Here is a 5,125-nt window from a genome sequence, read left to right on the forward strand (position 1 = left end):
GATTCGCGGACTCCTCAGACTTGATTAACGTTGTTTATTGTCAGAATTGAAAATGTACGGCACAATGGTGACCAGCATACTGAGTAAATGTTCAACAGCTTTACGACTGAGCAAATCCTAAAAACAACAGAATTATAGTTTAAGTGAACGATAAGATAAACAATTGGAAGCTAGGTATCAATGAATTTGGATCTGAAGGCATAACTGAAATAAGCAGTTATACGGCAGAAAATAAGTTCTATATTCCTTATGACAAAGTGATACAACAAATTATATAATGAAGAAATAATACACGAAAAAGCAGAATGAAAAGCTAACTGAATGAAACTAAAAATACTCAATAACTTACAATGTTACAAACTTCAGTACTAATCAGTATCATAGCTGTCGAAAAAAGGATGGGGTTAGTTGGAGACCATGCGGAGACTACCGAGCGTTAAACGCAGCTACACGTTTCGATAGCTATCCCATCCCCCACATACATGACATGACGGCATCACTCAAGGGCACGACAATTTTTTCCAAGATCGATCTGGTACGAGCATATCACCAGATCCCAGTCGCTCTTGAAGATATAGAGAAAACTGCTATCACGACTCCTTTCGGTTTATTTGAGTTCCTACGAATGCCATTTGGATTACGGAATGCTACGGGCCTCCCTCGACCCATCGTACCCTCCACTTATCGCCGTCTCGTCTTTGATACCCTTCATGGTCTATCTCATCCTGGTATCGCAGCCACACTACGCCTCATCGCTGCACGATACGTCTGGCCGTCCATGAATAAAGATGTCCGTATGTGGGTAAAGCAATGCTTACAATGTCAACGATCAAAAGTGCACAGGCACGTAGCTGCCCCTATTGGCACTTTCGCTACGCCTGATGCTCGCTTCGATCACGTTCACATAGACATTGTAGGACCATTACCACCATCGCACGGGTATGATCACATACTCACGTGCATTGATCGTTTCACAAGATGGCCCGAAGCTATTCCCATCACGTCTATTACGGCGGAGACAGTCGCTCACCGCTTCGTAGAACAATGGATAGCTCTGTACGGTTGTCCCTCGACTGTCACGACTGACCGAGGACAACAATTTGAGTCCGCATTATTCTCCTCACTAACATGGCTGCTTGGTACGGAACGCATACACACTACCGCCTACCATCCAGCATCAAACGGTTTAGTCGAACGGTTTCATCGCCAACTTAAAAGTGCTCTTCGAGCACACGAAAACGACAATTGGTACGAGACCCTACCGCTCGTTCTCCTGGGTATCAGAACGAGTCTAAAGGCAGATATTCAATGTTCCGCCGCTGAACTTGTTTACGGCACGACATTGCGTCTGCCTGGGGAATTTTTCACACCACGGAGCAGCACTAAGTTCAGCGAATCAGACTACGTCCAACGACTGTCTGCATTCATGCGAACACTGACTCCGGTGTCAACTCGTATACAACATCGACAGGTCGCTCTCCCTCGAGTTATCTACCTGCTCACATGTTTTCATACGAGTAGATTCGGTACGCAAACCTCTACAACAGCCTTACGAAGGACCTTTTCACGTGATTTCCCGTCACGAAAAGACCTTCAAGGTTGATCGACATGGCCGCATCGAAACAGTCAGCATTGATCGTCTCAAGCCAGCGCACGTCGATGACAGTGCTATACCTGATAAACCGAGACCCAATGCTAGACCCATCAAATCTTCTAGCGGGATTTCTACATCTACTTCGGATCCCACGCTAGATGCACCTAAGACCTCATTCTCACGTCCCAGTCAACAGCACGTGTCATCTGCCCCGTCTACGGACGAGACTTCCGTCTCACGTCCAGACCTGCAGACCACACCGCCCTTGACTGCGGATGAGATTGCAGGCTCACAAGGTTCGAACGAGACTACCGTCTCAAGTTCCGGTCGCCGAGTACGCTTTCGCGACTAACCTCATAACCAACTGCGGATACAGTATAGGACCCTAACCCTATACTACACGAAAGCTACACTTTTCTCTTTTTCTTTCATTTTTTTTGTTTGCTCCGAGCCTACGCCTTCGACCGTCGCTGTTCCGGTATCGTCGACTTCAGTAAACTTTCGCGAAAGCTGGCCTGATCACCCACGCTCTAGTCAACTCACTCAGTCGACCTCTCTGGCTCCAAATACGTATGGTATACATTTGGTCCCGAACATGGTCATCCTGGTCGCATCTGGTTCCTTGGCTCAATCTGGTTTCGTCCTACGTCTGCAGCGTTTCTGGCCCGGACCTCTACGAACGCAACCTTCAGATTCTGGATACAAACCACTCTGGTGTAGCATGCTAATCCAAGCAATTAATACAGTACGTTCCTTCTGGTACCGTTCTACGTCAAAGACTTTTGGTGGCAACTCGAGGATCAACGATCACTTCCTGTTCTGCCAACGCCTTCGTCCTACAATTGCACGTTTCGCGATCAGTCCCACGAACGAAACCGCTACGTATCGAAAGTGTAAACCCTTTCTAGCGGGGGGCTCCTGTAGTGACCGGCCAGTCTCGATAAGAACACGATTGGAATAACAGAAACAATTTTTATTATTGTAACCAATTGTACCAGAGATTGTTTTACTATATTTGTTTAACTGTATCAGTTTCACTTCTTGTTTCGCTCTCCGCCTTGTTTGGTTGGAACTTGCTCACGCACTGCTCATTTTGCCTGTACTCTTTGGCACGTCTCGGTATTATTTCTATACCACGAGATCGCCAATAAATATACTTGATCTAGGTTAATAAAGCCTTCTGATTTACGAGCTATCAAAGGAACCAAGTCGTTTCTGGGCGCGTAAACGAATTGTAGTGGTGATCATAGTCCGTCTTCGACTCGACATCCACTACAAACTGGTGAGCCGTATTTGGAACACGCACAACATCTGGTGAACCACAACTGGTAACCCAATTCATCGAGCACAGTTCAAACTTGGCCATTTTTCCAACCCAGTTCAATTCGGTGAGTCTGTTTATCTATCCACTTCTGTTGCATATATTCGTATTGATATTTTCAATATATAATATCTTGGCAACTTACTATGGTGGATAACGATAAGAATAGTATAAATATAATAGACTCCGAGGTACAGGCTATTAATTTTCGACCGGTTCCTTTCATCCGTCATGATCTAGAAGTCTGGTTCGCGGCACTGGAATCTCAATTTGAGATCCGCCGCATAACCAACCAAAGGCAAAAGTACGCCTATGCTTTGGAATCATTGCCTGGGGATCACCTAACCGCTGTTCGTGAGGTTGTCCTCAATCCGAACGTTCCGAACGTTTACGACCGTCTTAAGGATTCCATCCTTCGACATTTCCTCCCATCAAGAGAGGAACGATTGAGGACTCTCTTAGCACGTCACCCTATGGGTGATGCTAAGCCGAGCCACCACCTCACGCGCCTGCAATCCCTTGCAGGAAACTCGACAGCCGACTCCGAAATAGTCAAAGAGTCATGGCTCGAAGCATTACCAAGGAGTATCCAACCAACTCTTTCGGCCCTGCTCGAGGACACCCCACTGAACAAGGTGGCCCTCATAGCAGACAAAATTCTAGCACGTGCTAGCGCCAAAGACAACTATATTGTTGCCCCTACTTCCCGTCCAAACATGGATTTCGATGCTAGACGACCTTCGGCTCATGGGGATAGGGATAAGTGTATCCATACTCGTCTCAGTTTCCGAGACCGCTCAGATGTGCCAGCCCCCTACGTCCCCCGACCCAGGTCACGATCTCGAAAAGCCGTAACGACTCGCCCCAAGCGGGCATCTTCCAAGCCACGCCAGAAGGCGGCTTCGGAAGCGAGTCCGAGTTGGTGCTGGTTCCACCGTGCCTTCGGGGCCGGCGCCCGTCATTGTCGAGCTCCCTGCTCATACAAAGGCGAGAAACTCTCGAGCTGGCGAGTAAATGCGGCCGGACTCGCCGGTACTTCACCTCAGGTTGGCCGTTTATTTTACGTGCACGATTGTCGCACTAACGCTAGGTACCTTGTGGATACGGGTGCCCAAGTTTCTGTCGTACCTATCGGTAACAGTAAGTCTCAAGCCACTATGCTTTGACTACGCGCTGCGAATGGCTCAGTCATTCCCACTTATGGTACACGACAACTTACGGTCAACTTGAGCAATCGACGACAGTATCCGTGGACGTTCATCATTGCCGATGTTCCCACAGCTATACTCGGTATCGATTTCTTACAGCACTATGAGTTGCTAGTCGATTCACGTAGGCTGCAGCTAATTGATACTTCGTCGAACAGCAACTTTATGGGCTTTAAAGCTCACACAAACGCGTACCGAATCACAGGTGTATTTCATTCGCGTGACGATTTATTCCACGTTTTATTTCAGAAATTCCCCATATTAACTAAACCTTTCGAGGAGACTCTATCGGTGACCAATCGTGTGGTACACCACATAGTCACCCGCGGACCACCAGTCACGGCAAGACCTCGCCGACTGGCACCGGACAAATTAGCTTTCGGTAAACGTGAGTTTGACAATTTACTAGCTACTGGTATTATTCGTCCTTCTCACAGTCCTTGGGCCTCACCTCTCCACATGGTTCGAAAAAAGGATGGGGTTAGTTGGAGACCATGCGGAGACTACCGAGCGTTAAACGCAGCTACACGTTTCGATAGCTATCCCATCCCCCACATACATGACATGACGGCATCACTCAAGGGCACGACAATTTTTTCCAAGATCGATCTGGTACGAGCATATCACCAGATCCCAGTCGCTCTTGAAGATGTAGAGAAAACTGCTATCACGACTCCTTTCGGTTTATTTGAGTTCCTACGAATGCCATTTGGATTACGGAATGCTACGGGCCTCCCTCGACCCATCGTACCCTCCACTTATCGCCGTCTCGTCTTTGATACCCTTCATGGTCTATCTCATCCTGGTATCGCAGCCACACTACGCCTCATCGCTGCACGATACGTCTGGCCGTCCATGAATAAAGATGTCCGTATGTGGGTAAAGCAATGCTTACAATGTCAACGATCAAAAGTGCACAGGCACGTAGCTGCCCCTATTGGCACTTTCGCTACGCCTGATGCTCGCTTCGATCACGTTCACATAGACATTGTAGGACCATTA

The 5,125-nt window shown here is 47.7% G+C and overlaps 1 protein-coding gene across 1 annotated transcript in view; it reads left to right on the plus strand.

Moving 5' to 3' along the window:
* Smp_071890 (hypothetical protein) overlaps positions 1-5,125 on the plus strand; it is a 16,851-nt gene that overhangs the window by 2,260 nt on the left and 9,466 nt on the right. The gene's annotated exons all lie outside the window — the stretch shown is intronic.

Source organism: Schistosoma mansoni, chromosome 2 (assembly GCF_000237925.1).
Source record: "Schistosoma mansoni strain Puerto Rico chromosome 2, complete genome".
Lineage (NCBI taxonomy): Eukaryota > Metazoa > Platyhelminthes > Trematoda > Strigeidida > Schistosomatidae > Schistosoma > Schistosoma mansoni.